General features: G+C 26.7%; 1 long non-coding RNA gene across 7 annotated transcripts; it reads right to left on the minus strand.

Annotated features, from left to right (window-relative positions):
- Positions 1-5,796: 5,796 nt before the first annotated feature.
- On the minus strand, positions 5,797-13,009 carry LOC110688944. Of its 7 annotated transcripts, XR_002504712.1 has the most exons (13): positions 12,829-13,008; positions 10,626-10,708; positions 9,938-10,189; positions 8,825-9,057; positions 8,436-8,646; positions 8,079-8,128; positions 7,833-7,907; positions 7,584-7,745; positions 7,220-7,399; positions 6,965-7,126; positions 6,678-6,842; positions 6,454-6,546; positions 5,797-6,195 (listed from the first exon to the last, which is right to left on the minus strand). It is a non-coding gene; the product is annotated as an uncharacterized LOC110688944 (long non-coding RNA). The 7 variants fall into 7 exon arrangements; XR_002504711.1 differs by having other exon boundaries at positions 7,833-8,128; positions 12,829-13,009; XR_002504713.1 differs by lacking the exon at positions 7,833-7,907 and having other exon boundaries at positions 12,829-13,007.
- Positions 13,010-14,534: the final 1,525 nt, after the last annotated feature.

Raw genomic sequence — 14,534 nt, forward strand, 5'->3', positions numbered from 1 at the left:
TCTAATCTCGTTGGATTGATCTATCCAAACCCGAAATTTTAGGCTTGGGTTGAACATTTCTTGACCCGTAACTTGAAGTGGCTCGACTCATAATGACCCGTGACCCAACCCGATTGACATATCAACATATAGTAATAAAATTATATTAGATTGTGAAGTATCTAATTTCAATTGTTTAGAATAGATTATATATTTCTCAAAAAAAATGGATGTTATACGTTTTGAATTACTTCCATCGCTCTAAGAAAAATCATGATATAAAAATAAATTTATATGATAATTATTGAGAGTTATAATCTAATATGTTTTTTGAATAAAATTATAATTTAATTGTTATGATATTTTATTGGAAATAAACTCTAAACTAACAATATTAGGCCTCATTCACCTCACTTTATTTTTGCTGAAATGGAATTATTTTTACTTAACTGATATTATATTTGCTGAACTTAGATTATTTTTACTAAACTGAAATTAATTTTATTGAAATGAAATTATTTTTTCTTAATATTATTTTTTTAAGGTGAAGTGAACAGAGCCTTATCATAAAATTCTATCCAAATTTTATTGAAAATAAAATTTTTAAACTAACTTTTTTATATTATAAAGTCTATCTAAATCTATCCTATTTTTTATTAAACAAATAAATCATGTGTCAAAATAATTTTTATACATCGCCAATGTGGCGTGACACTTGGAAAAAAGTTAGAACGCCAGGTGTCAGTGGTGTCACTATCTCATGGTCTGACTAAAACTTTAGTTTTATATATTAGTTACTAGTTTGGTGTCCGGGTGATGCCCGCATTGTTGATAAAAACTACAGGATAAAATAAAATTGTGTACTTTTTGTAGTTTTAATTTGTAAATAGATATCTATATTATTATTACCTTGAAATTTTTTTCTATTTATTTTTTTTAAAGAGTTAACATGAAATTTTTTTTTATTGAACTTAAATTATTTTTACTGAACTAAAAGTATTTTTACCAAACTAAAATTATTATTATTTGTTTAAAACTTATTTTTTCTGGTTTTCTGTTATTTTTTTAATAATTTAAATATATTATAAATGGATCTTATTTTTAAAAACTTATTAAAAAGAATTTTTATGATGGAAATAAAATCGAGTTATGGATATTTATTACAAGTTATGATTAATTTTGTATATATGAAACATTAGAAATATATTGATAATAAAACTTTATATTACATTTTTATCTTCAAAAATCTATCAAAAATTCGCTTACTTAGCATCATATGTGTCATACTAATATCTATTTGTCGCCTACATGACTCGACATTTGGTGAAATACTAGAATGCCAAGTGTCCTTGTCTCGTTGCCTGACTGCGAGGCCAGCGTTATATATTATTGATATGATATCATATAAGAATGATTTATTCAAATTATCTTCGGGTCAGTCTACTTAATACAGAATTTCAAGTTAAAGTGTTTAGCCCTAAGTTCCTAACTTTGGTTGCTTTCAAGATCTTTACTTCACTTATACTTCGTATTTGATTTTGCCGCATGTTAGAATTTCAAGGACTAGCGTTTTATTATCACGTGCTTGAAATTTTCACTTTTATGGTAAAAAAAAAAAAAGAAAATGATATACGTAGCTTTTAGGACTAGATATAAAATTGTAAAATTAAGAAATCATGACAAAAACACACTAGATTTACACGTGATTTTGTCATGAATTCCTAATTTTACACGATTTTCAAGAGTATATTTAATGTCTATATACAGCCTTAAGGACTACATATAAACATTACCTTGAAAAAAAGTCCCTTTTATAATTTCTTAGAGCTAAAAATCCTAACCCGACCCGAATAACCAAAAAATGCAAACTCGAAATTGATCCAAACACAAAGCGAACTCACCCCGACCCGAAGTAGAGTTGGCCCGAACTTGACTCGATACCCGAATTGACTTGAGCCGAAATTGACCTGATACCCGAATTGATCCAATATCGAAGCGACCCGACCAGAAGTTACCCAAAACCCGAAGTGACCCGACCTAACTTTGACCCGCATTGATTGACCCGAATGGACCAGAAACCCGAAACGATTTGAACATACGTGAAATGACCTGATCAAAAATTAATAAATACTCAAAATGACCTAATTGATTTAGGATTTAATTACTTAACCTGAATAATCACTTATCGAAAATAACCTAAATTAAACAGTATAGTTTTGTGTGTATAATATTGTTGAAATTGCGTGTAATTTATTACTCATAATAATTCATAAAGAGTTCCATTTGATTATGAACACTAGTTTGTTATTGTTATTTTTACTATTACTCTTAGAGTCTTAGCTTCTTCTTTTAAGTGTTACATTGAAATTTTTTTTCCACTATTCACTTTATCTAATTTGAATTTTTGACCAATTAATTAATGATATTGATCATACATATGAAACAATACAGTCTTGTGTATATAGTACTGTTGGAATTGTCTAATGAATATATTATTAATATTCAACTGTTATCCTTTATACTTACTGATAATAATTATAATATATTATTGGTCAAATTCCTACATCGACATAGACGAAAATTGACCAGACCCGAATAGACCCGACCTGAACTCAACCCGACCCGGACTTTACCCGATAATTGGACCCAAAGACTGATCCGACCCGAACTCTACCCAAAGTGTTGACCTGATACCCGACCAGTCCCGAATTACCATCGACCTGAAACCTAAATTGACCCGACCCAACCTGAACCCAACCAGAATATTGATTGACTCGACCCGTACGCGACCCGAACGACCCGTTTGCCACTATATATCAATGTTTTTAAATAATTTTCTCTCCTACCTATATAATTATATCATTCTTTATAAAAAAATTTCTATCTCCATTGGGTCTTGAAAAATTGACCTAACCGAATTGACCTGACTCAAACTAGACACGTTTGCCAGGTCGAATGATATTATTTAATATTAATATACGGAGTATTGATTAGAAAGTTTTGACTATTTTTTATTTTGAGAGAATATAAACTATTGACTTTTAATACCACTAAAATACCACTTTGATTTTTGATACCTATCTAAAATTTTACTATTTTATTTTACTACCACAAAAAACACAAAAAAAAAAAATTGCTACCACTTTTAATGGTTTTTGTTAGGGTTTTGTTACAGGCTAGCCATTAAATTTTTATTCATATTGCGTGTCAAAAAATGCTGTTTTAGGGGGTCATTTTTATTTTTAAGGGTCTTAATTATGCTCCGAAATTGGGAAAAAAATAACTTAAGTACCTCGTTTTGAATGTAAAAAATGTATCGATAAGCGTGTATATCACATCGATGTTCTAATACGTCCACAAAAATTAATAAAAAAAAAAATCGATGTTCTAATGAAAATTGGCCAAATGGTACAAATTTTTACCTACACCCCACGGCAGGGAACACTGCCTGCACCCCCCACCCTACGCGCGTGTTCTTCCCCTACTCCTTTTTATTTATGAATTTTCTGCAAATTTTTATAAAATGTTCATTTATATATTGGTAAATGTTCATTTGTGTATCATAAGATGTTCATTTTTATAACAAGAAGTTTTTGGTTCAAATTAATATATATTTTGAATTGAATATTAAGAATTTTATATAAATAAAAATGAGAGCAAATTTATTTATAAGGATTGCTACGTTCAAATCATTTTTACTATAAGAAGTATTGTATCATCCAATGTTCTTTTGGTTTATTCGTGTTTCAACAGATGTTCATTTTTGTATCGTCAAATGTTTATTTCAAGAGTTATGTTTTCGTCAAATGTTTATTTCAAGAGTTATGTTTAAGTTTTATAGTAAGATGTATGCAAATACATACGTCTTAGATTTCTCTTTATTTAAATAAAACGTTGTAACGGAGTAACAAATAATTTTCAATATAAAATAAATTTAATTTAACTACAACGATAATGCATTTCTATACAACTATACTATTACATGTAATAGTTCTATAAACATGAAATTGAATCAAATGTACATATGTGTTTTCCTAACTGAACATTATTTGTTATGTTTGATATAATAAACTGTGTAGAGAGAGAGAGAGAGGGGCTCATATAAGAATCCTCCTCTATATAAGAACCCAATCTTATATAAGAACTCATCTCAGTCGTTCATTGATTTTGATCTAACCATCTAAAATACTCCTTTAGTAATGGCATTTCTGTAAATCTTTATAACTATTTTTTCACACTTTAAACAAAAATACCCTAAATCTCTCACCTCAACACTTTATCTCTCCTCAGCATTTACTCTCTCCTTAGCCTTTTCTCTCTTCTCTACCTCAAAGAAAATTACTTGGTAAGTTTATGAATTGCTAAAAAATTCGATTTAATTTTATTTTTTGATTGCTTTGATTTATTTCTTGATTTGTTGTTTGTTTTTTCATTAGAATTTTTTGCGATTTTTAGTTTGATTTTTTGGTTTTTTTTCGATTTTTTAGAATATATTTTTCGATTTTCCACTTTTTTTTTCCGATTTTTCAGTTTTTTTTTTTTCCGATTTTTTATTTTCAACTTTTTTTTCAATTTTCCAATTTTTTTTTCTATTTTCCATTTTTTTTCGATTTTCCAGTTTTTTTTCGATTTTTTATTTTCTAGTTTTCTTTTCCAGTTTTTTTCGATTTTCCAATTTTTTTTCTATTTTCCAGTTTTTTTTGTCGATTTTCTAGTTTTTTTTTCGATTTCTTATTTTCAAGTTTTTTTTCGATTTTCTAGTGTTTTTTTTTCTATTTTCTAGTTTTTTTGTCGATTTTCCAGTTTTTATTTTCGATTTTTTATTTTGAAGTTTTTTATTTGTTTATTTTTATTTTTTCGTTTTTTTCGATTTTTTCTAGTTTTTTTTCAATTTCAAGTTTTTATTTTTCGATTTTTTTCTCTGTTTTTTTCCTATTTTTTTTTTTTTCGAGTTTCTTGTTTTCATTTTCAATTTTTTTTCCAAATTTTTTTCTTGCTTGAGTTTTTGTATTATTGGATTTTAATTTCAGATTGTTTTTTACTATAATAGAAAACTTTAGAACATAATAGAAAAATTTAGATCATAATAGAAATACTTTAGAACATAATAGAAAATCTTAGAATATAATAGAAATAATTTAGAACATAAGAGAAAACTTTAGAACATAAGGGAAAACTTTAGAACATAATAGAAAACTTTAAAATATAATAGAAAACTTTATAGCATAATAGAAATACTTTAGAACATAATAGAAAATCTTAGAACATAATAGAAATACTTTAGAACATAAGAGAAAACTTTAGAACATAAAGGGAAACTTTAGAACATAAGGGAAAAATAATACATAAACTTTAATTACCTTTTTCTTCCATAAGTAATTTTTACTACAGAACATAAGGGAAAAAATATAATAGAACATAATAGAAAACTTTATAACATAATAGAAAACCTTATAGCATAATAGAAATACTTTAGAACATAATAGAAAATCTTAGAACATAATAGAAATAATTTAGAACATAATAGAAATAATTTAGAACATAAGTAATTTTTTCGAGTTTCTTGTTTTCATTTTCAAGTTTTTATAAAGCATATGCAAATGCCGCTGGGTTTACTTCTAGGAAATCTACTACTACAAGGAAGAAGAATAACAAAGCTATAATTGTTTTTCAATATGGAGTTTGCAATAAGGAAGGTTTCAGGGCAACAAAAAAACCTATTGCTCAACAAATCGTTGATGAAGAAGGAAAAGTTCGTATTACTAGGAAACGTTTAGTCACTCGTGGAGGATGCAATGCTCACATATGTATGAGATATGATGCCGGAAAGTATGTTGTTAGTCATTTCAAAGAAGAACATAATCATTGTTTATATACTCCAAGTTGTGCAAAATTTCAAAGGATAATAGAAAAATACATATTATGCATAAGAAGTTGATTGTTGATAATTTAAAGGTGATTTATTTTTATGTGCCAAATATTGTTTTCTTTGTTATGATTTACTATGTTCTAAAATTGATCTTTAATCATATTAATTTTTTTCTCTTTTTTTTTTTGTACACATAATAGAAAACTTTAGATCATAACCTTTTGCCAAATCTCCTTCTTGCTCCTCTTGTCTTTCTCCTTCCTTCTCCTCTTGTCTTGCTCCTTCCTTCGACACTTGTCTTTATTCTTGATTATCCTCTTGTCTTTTGTCTTGCTTCTCTTCTTGTTCTTGAAAACATAATTATAAAACACAATATTATAATATAATTATATCATAAGAATTTGAGTTGGAACATTAACATAAACTTTAGAACATAAAGTGCAAACTTTAGAACATATAGCTTAAACTTTAGAACATATAGCGTAAACTTTAGAACATAAGCATATACGAATATTCTATTTCATTTTTTAGTACTTTTCCTTTTTCAAATCAATTTATTCAAAGAACATTAATAAGAAATGAGTTTGAAAATAATTGGAAATTACCAAGTATAGGTGAAGAGATACTATCATCTATCTTTTCGTTGTTATTCCTCTCATCATTGCTCTTTTCTCTTTCTCCTTCATTTGATGGCAAATCTTCATAATAATTACAAAACACAATTTTAGAACATAACTATATCATAAAGATTTGAGTTGGAACAAAAGAACTTGATTTAAGAGCATAATTTAGAACATAGGTATAATTTAGAAATTAAACATGTAATTACCATGTCCCAATGTCTTTGGTGACTTTTCATCATTGAATTTCTTCCATATGTTCATCAACATATCCAATTCTTCTATGAATGTCGGTTCATCGAAGAAATGTTGATTTTGACTAAGTATGGAAGGACTTTTTTCTGTTGCTTTTCTTTTTCTTGATTTACCAATGTCTATATATAAGAATACATAAGTTAGAGTCCAATAAGGCATTTATATATGTTGAACTATTATAAATATAAAAATTACACTTTAGAACATAGGCTGAAAATAGTTTAGAACATGATTATAATACCTTTGTGGTATAGTTGCACCAAATGTTGTCTATAAGATGATGCATTTTCCAAGTTGTTTCTTCCTCAACAAAGAGATCCTTTGCTTGTTCCAACATGATATACATCTCTTTCACATTAGATGCAAGACTTTTTGTCAAATCTCCAAATTTTCTTAAAAAGCCCTAATAATTTAAAACATAAAATAATGAATATTTAAAACATTACAGAAATAAGTAAATAAATTAATAAAAAAAATATATATTAAAACATTATACCATCATATCATTTGGAGACGTGATAGAATTACAAGTCATTGATTGGTTTTCCATAACTTTTTCTTTTCCTTTGTCTTTCCCTTGTTTTTTTATTACTTTCTTCTCCCCTTGTTTTTCTCTAATTGTCAAGGGTTGCTCTTTCTTCTTGCCTTTGTCATTCTCTTGCCTTTTTTCCAATCCCTTTTTAAATATAAATTATAAATTTTAGAATACATGCATAAATATAATGTATAGATAAATATAAAACGATAATTACCATTGATGGACCTTTAAAACACATATACAATAACCTTTAGAACATATATTATAAAGTTTAGAACATATAGTATAAACTTTAGAACATAAGCATATACAAAAATCATACCACATTCAATTTCATTCTTTCTAATACTTTTCCTTTTCCAAATCCAAGGTCTTTCTCAAACTTCAATCTTGTATGGAACCTTTCTTAATTCCACAATGGTATTAGTGGAACTTCACGTGGTGTCTCTAACCCCTTCCTTTGTACCCGATCAAAATAGGATACCTACAAGAACATCATTAGAAATACTTTAGAACATTTATATGTAAATTAGAACATAGATATATAATTTAGAACATCATTAGAAATTACCATAAGAAAGATTAAAGGACCCATGAAGAAAGATTCTCCATCTAGCCATTTTTTAGTAGTTTCCATCAAGTGCTCCTTAACAAATTTACACCAATCCAACTTAACTATATTCTTTGTATCCTTGCAACTATACAAAAACTTAACGTATATTTGCTTGTTATTAGTTGAACGGATGCAACTATTAACCACACAAACCAAAAAAATTCAAATGAATTCATCCGAAACTTGTTTTTGTTCTTTATCTACCTCTTTCACCTTTTGGATCTTACTAATCAATTGTGTTTTGTTGGAGCACCCTGTAAGTAATTTAGAACATGGACACGTAATTTAGAACATGATCAAAAATACTCTAGAACATAATAAAAATACTTAAGAACATAATCAGAATTACTTTAGAACATAAGCATAAATACTTTAGAACATAAGCAGAAATACTTTGGAACATAATCAAAAATACTTTAGAACATAAGCAGAAATACTTTGGAACATAATAAAAAATACTTTAGAACATAAGCAGAAATATTTTAGAACATTATTAAAATAAATTAGAACACAAGCCAAATAACAAGTTTAGAATACAAGCACACATAAAAATATTCATACCACTTTAAGGTTAAAGTTTTTTCTCCATTTTTGCATAAAGTTTGCACATTCATTCTTGTTTTCTATTGTATCAAGAATTGCTATATCTCCCATTGGCAATCCATATGTCATGTGAACATCAATTTCATCAAAGAGTATTTCTTCTTCTCTCCCTAGTAGCATCAAGCAACATCTCTTGGGATCAAAATTCGTAAGAAGTTGTTCTGTTAACCTAGATTTAAATTAAAGGTTTAGAATACAAAATACATATATATTAGAATTTAAATAAAAATAAAAATTAACATGATAATTGAACTTTAGAACATTAATTAGAACTTTATAAGAATTAGAACATAATAGTTGATATTTAAATAATAAAAACAAAAATAAAAGTTGATGCCAGTGCTTACAAAGAATCCACATAATGTGGTGCATCCAATTTCAAAAAAGCTCCAAATCCAATTTTCTTAATTGCTTGTTTATGCTTATCAGAAAGACCTACCAACACTTGTTTCATCAATTCCTTAGCAGTAACTCGCTGACCTCTTTTTTTTTTCCTCTTTGATTATTTTGACATCCTCATCATCCTTTTCTTTTTCAATCTTTCTTTTCTTACTTTTCATATTTTTTTTTTCAAAACCACCTGAAAAAAGTAGAATATTAGAAAGAATTTTAACATAATAAAAACATAAACTTTAGAACATCAGCGTATAGTTTAGAATACATGTATTTTAAAGCATGAACTTTAGAACATCAGCATAAAGATTTGAATTAGTTGATAAATTATTGTTATAAAAAATAAAGTTTAGAACATATGTACATAATTAAAACATCAATTTGGAAATTTAAGCATGTTACTTACAAAAATCATTTACTCAAAGCATCCCCATCAATGAGCATTTTTTTTGCTCATGAGCAAAAATGGTAGAAGATGTTCCCTATCAATGAGCATATTGAAAAATGCTCATGAGCAAAATGAAAACTGCTCATAGAATGAGCATTTTTTAAGATGAATAATAATCATGTGAGGTCCACAATGCAAGTAAAAAAAGAATTAAAAATAATATAGTAGAGAGAAATATAAGAGGGTATTAGTAAAAGTAAGAGAGAAGATGTACTAGAGAGAGAATGGGGAAGATTTTTTTTTTTTTTTAATCATTGGTGGGATAAAAATATGATCACAAAAATGCTCATGGGTTGAAAGAGAGAGAAAGTGGGTAGAGAAAGAATGAGGAAACCAATTTTTGCTCATTGTTGGGAATGCTCTTATTAATTAAATCATTTACTTTAGAATATAAGCATGAATGTATTAGAGCATAAGTATATAATTAATAAAGTTACATATTAATTAAATCATTAACTTTAGAACATAAGCATGAATGTATTAGAACATATGTATATAATTAATGAAGTTACATATTAATTAAATCATTAAATTTAGAACATAAGCATGAATGTAGAATATAAACATGCAATTTATGACATTAGCATATAATTTAAAACATCAACAAATAATTTAGAACCTTTTTACTATCATCATTCACGTCATCTCTTTTATCATCTTTCTTCTCCAACTTTGGTTCATCCATCTCATCATTAATATCATGTTGATCATCATTCTCATCATCGTCATCATCTTCTTCTTCCCTTTTTTTCATTTTTCTAGTTGGTTGATTCCTCGATGAAAACTTGACACCTTTTTTCGTTTTTGACTTTGCACATGTTTCTCAAATTCAGCTTTGTCAATTACTTCCGCTTCATTTTCAACAACTTTCCTTAAAATCAAATATAAATGATTTAGAACATATATGATAATCTTTAGAACATAATAGAAAACTTTATATCATAATAGAAATACTTTAGAACATAATAGAAAATCTTAGAACATAATATAAATTACTTTATAACATAAGGGAAAACTTTATAACATAAGGGACAACTTTAGAACATAAGGGAAAAATATAATAGAACATAATAGAAAACTTTATAACATAATAGAAAACTTTAGATCATAATAGAAATACTTTAGAACATAATAAAAAAATCTTAGAACATAATAGAAATACTTTAGAACATAAGGGAAAAATATAATAGAACATAATAGAAAACTTTAGAACATAATAGAAAACTTTAGAACAAAACAGAAAATCTTATAACATAATAGAAATACTTTAGAACATAAGGGAAAAATAATACATAAACTTTAATTACCTTTTTCTTCCATTAGTATTTTTTCCATCTAATATAATAGTAATTTCTTCTTCTAATTTTTCTCATTTTGGCCTTGCATTTTGCTACAATTTTAAAAAATAAAAAACATTAGTAACATTCCAACATTATTAATATATTTTAAACATAAGAATAGTTTAGAACATGTTGAAAATAGTTTAGAACATGCTGAAAATAGTTTTAAAGGTTTAACTCTTTACAAGATTCATTCAAGTCCAATGCATTTAAAGGTCTTTATACCTACAATTAATGGTAAGAGCATACAAGCCAACATAATCACCATCTTAGTCTCAAGCTTCTTTGTGTCAAAACAAACAACTTAAGGAGCTATAAGATGGACATGTCATAGAAGAGAATAAACATGGCAACAAAACGATGCTCAAACTCAACCTCGTTATTATACTTGAAACAACCCTTCAACCAAGACATAAGAAAAAAAAAACAGAATTAATACACACACACACACACACAGAGCGAGTGTTTTACTTTTATAAACTGTAGGGAACAACTTGTTACCCTCACCATGAGTTACAAGTCCTCAATTCAGTTTTACAGCAAATTTGAATCAATAAAATTATCATGATTAATTCAAATCATCTTCTCTGTAGAATTAAATTAAAACATAGACAAAACCGTGCTTGAGCTGAAGAAGAATAAGAACATATACAACGAAAATGAATATTTAACATTTTAACCTATCAACAATTTCACAGGAAAAGGGTGACTACAGACTACAGCATAATGGCACTACTAATGAGCAACATTCCAAAAAGTGAAATGGCAATGCTCGATTACTTAGGATCTCAAATCAAGTGTTTCCTTCGGGAGGCCACCCACCTTTTGGTAGGATGTTTTATCTCTAATAAAGGGTTTTTTGCCCACAAAGGCTTAACACTCCATATTCTCAAGTGCTTATATAATATATCTAAATCTCTTCTTAGTTTTTTTAAAAAATATCAATACTTCGATCCGTAATAATGATACATCAAAACATTAACCACCTGGATCACCAAACTCACCAATACAGCCAAAAAATGCACACAATAATGATAAATTCCCCAAATCAAGTATATATGTGCAAATCAAAATAAAGGTTTCAACAATTAATCATGAGCACAATTCAACACCATATAAATGACAATCACCCATCAACAGTTGAAACTTCGCTATCCCACAGCCAACAACATACATATTTTTTTTAAAAGACAACAAAATAGATCAAAATTAGCATCACTTAACAACCTCGGGTTGAGAGCAGGAATCCAATTTGAAATCAAGGGATCGGAAAATAGCCACTATCATGTTTCCATGTCTTTAAAACAGACCTGATACAATAATATCACTCACTGAAATATACTCCCGAGAGCCTTTTCTCATAAAACAGTAAATGACTAAAGATAACCCAATTTGATCATAATAAACCAACAAATCAAAACTGCAAATTAAAACAACCTGACTTAACTGCATGTCTGCATCTAAAAATTCTAATAAATAATGTAATTGATTCAAATAGCATCAGCACTCAGGCACAAAACTAAAGTAACAAGCTGCCTAATTATATATCTTGAATATGACTCACTTCGATGATACCAAAGCGCAACCAACAGCTATATAAAGCATCACTCCTAGTAACAAGCTATATGGTGTTGGTTTCAATACATTTTTGTTAAATAAAAACGAAAACTGATGAAATTGGAAAATAATTAGAACATAAATAAAAAAAACCGAAAAAAAAAATCGAAAACTGATGAAATCGGAAAATAATTTAAACATAAATAAAAAAAAATCGAATAAAAAAAAAGAAAATCGAAAACTGATGAAATCGGAAAATAATTTAAACATAAATAAAAAAAATTGACCAAAAAAAAAACAGAAAATCGAAAACTGATGAAATCGGAAAAAAAAAATGTCGAACTGATGATTTATGATCTAAAAAATCGAAAAAAATCAAACAATGAAATTCATATTAGAAATCGAACATAAATCAAACGTGAACAAAACGAACAAAATCGAGCATAGAAATCGCGAAAATCGAACAAAATCAACAACGAAAATCGAACAAAATCAACCCTAAAATCGAACAAAATCAACCATAAAAAGGCCAAAAATTATTGAAAATCATATCAGAAATTCATGAGAATCATGCAAAATTCATAAAATTAGAACAAAATCGAAGAAAACGTACCTGATTTGAGCAATTTAGGTGGTTTTTGCAGCAATTTGGGGAGAGAGAAAGTAAAGAGGATTGAAAGTTTGAGGAGAGAGAAAATTTTGTACGGTTTGGTAGGGTTTAGGGGTAGGTTTTTTGTTTTAATCCTCACCGCTCATCCTAATCTAATCCTAAGGATGAGATTAGTTTTTATATAACTATGGGTTCTTACCGGATCTCTCGCATATATATATATTAATATATATATATATATTTCATAAATATATAATCTGAGCACAATATATATGTTGCCTTCAACTTCCATACTTGATTATCCTGTACAATGAGAGGTTGATAAAAAAAATTAATAATAATTATAATAATAACACATTCCAAACAAAAGTACGTGAAATCTAAGGATTCAAAATTGAACATTTACGCATGAATAACAATTAGAATTCAGAAATGAACTCACTGTAAAGATATAAAAATCTTTCAATACATGAGAATGAAAATGTATAAAATCTAAATGAACATGTATTGTATTCTAAATGAACATTTAAATCACTTCCATTAAACAAAATATGACAATTAAATCATTTACAAAAATAAATTTAAACACATTGCTAGAAAATGAACAAATATTAATATCTAAATGAACATATTTCAGCATACAAATGAACATACACCATTAGTCAAATGAAAATTTTCAATATGAGAATGAACAAATAAAACAAATTTAATTAAGCATTTTTTAATATATAATAACAAACAAGTATTAAAAATTGAAACAAATATCTTTTTATATTAGAATGAAAAAATATAAAACTTATGAATGTGCTTAGATATAAAAATAAACATTATATTATACATATGAAAATTTTTCCATATGAGAACAAACATGTAATGCAAAAGGAATAAACATTTATCAAATTTAAATGAACATGTATTAATATCAAAATGATCCTTTTTGAGAACTAATATCAAAATGATCCTAAATGAATACGATTTCCATTTAAAATGATATTTTTTTTCCCATCTAAAAGGAACATTTATGATAGATACTAGCCAAAATTCATCAAATAAGAAATAACACTTTTTAGTGACAAAATAACTAATGTTAAATAATAATTAATGCTTCAATTTCATAAATCAAATTGATAATTTGTCTTTAATTTTACTTATTATATTTATAATTTGATTTTTTTGTTTTGCAATTATAATTTGAACATTAATCCTTCTACAAATAAACATAAAGTCCATCTAAAATGAACATTTATTTACGATAGAATAAATGTACTAGCGAAAATTCACCGAATAACAATTTTAATTAAATTATAATATAATCATGAAAATTCTTATGACATAATTTAATTATTATAATAAGAATCACTGCATTAAAAACTACAAACTCTAATTTAAATTCTTATTAGATATCTGAAGAATTCTAATGATTATTTATTAATAAGTAAATGACCATACACTAGTATATAATTGAAAATTTACCAAAATAAAAATGAACATTCATAAAAAAAATAAAAAAAATTCATTACGAACTAAATTTACATTTCTATAATTCTACGAAATAAATCAAATTATTCATTATATATATTAGGGTAATTGAAATCTATTTTTAATTATTTTTTTTCCAGTAATTGTATAAGCTAATAACACACACAACAAGTTAAAATCAACTTAAAATAGAGTATATAAAACATCATTCTACTATAATCTTAAGAAAT

The sequence above is a fragment of the Chenopodium quinoa genome, unplaced genomic scaffold (assembly GCF_001683475.1).
Source record: "Chenopodium quinoa cultivar QQ74 unplaced genomic scaffold, ASM168347v1, whole genome shotgun sequence".
NCBI lineage: Eukaryota > Viridiplantae > Streptophyta > Magnoliopsida > Caryophyllales > Amaranthaceae > Chenopodium > Chenopodium quinoa.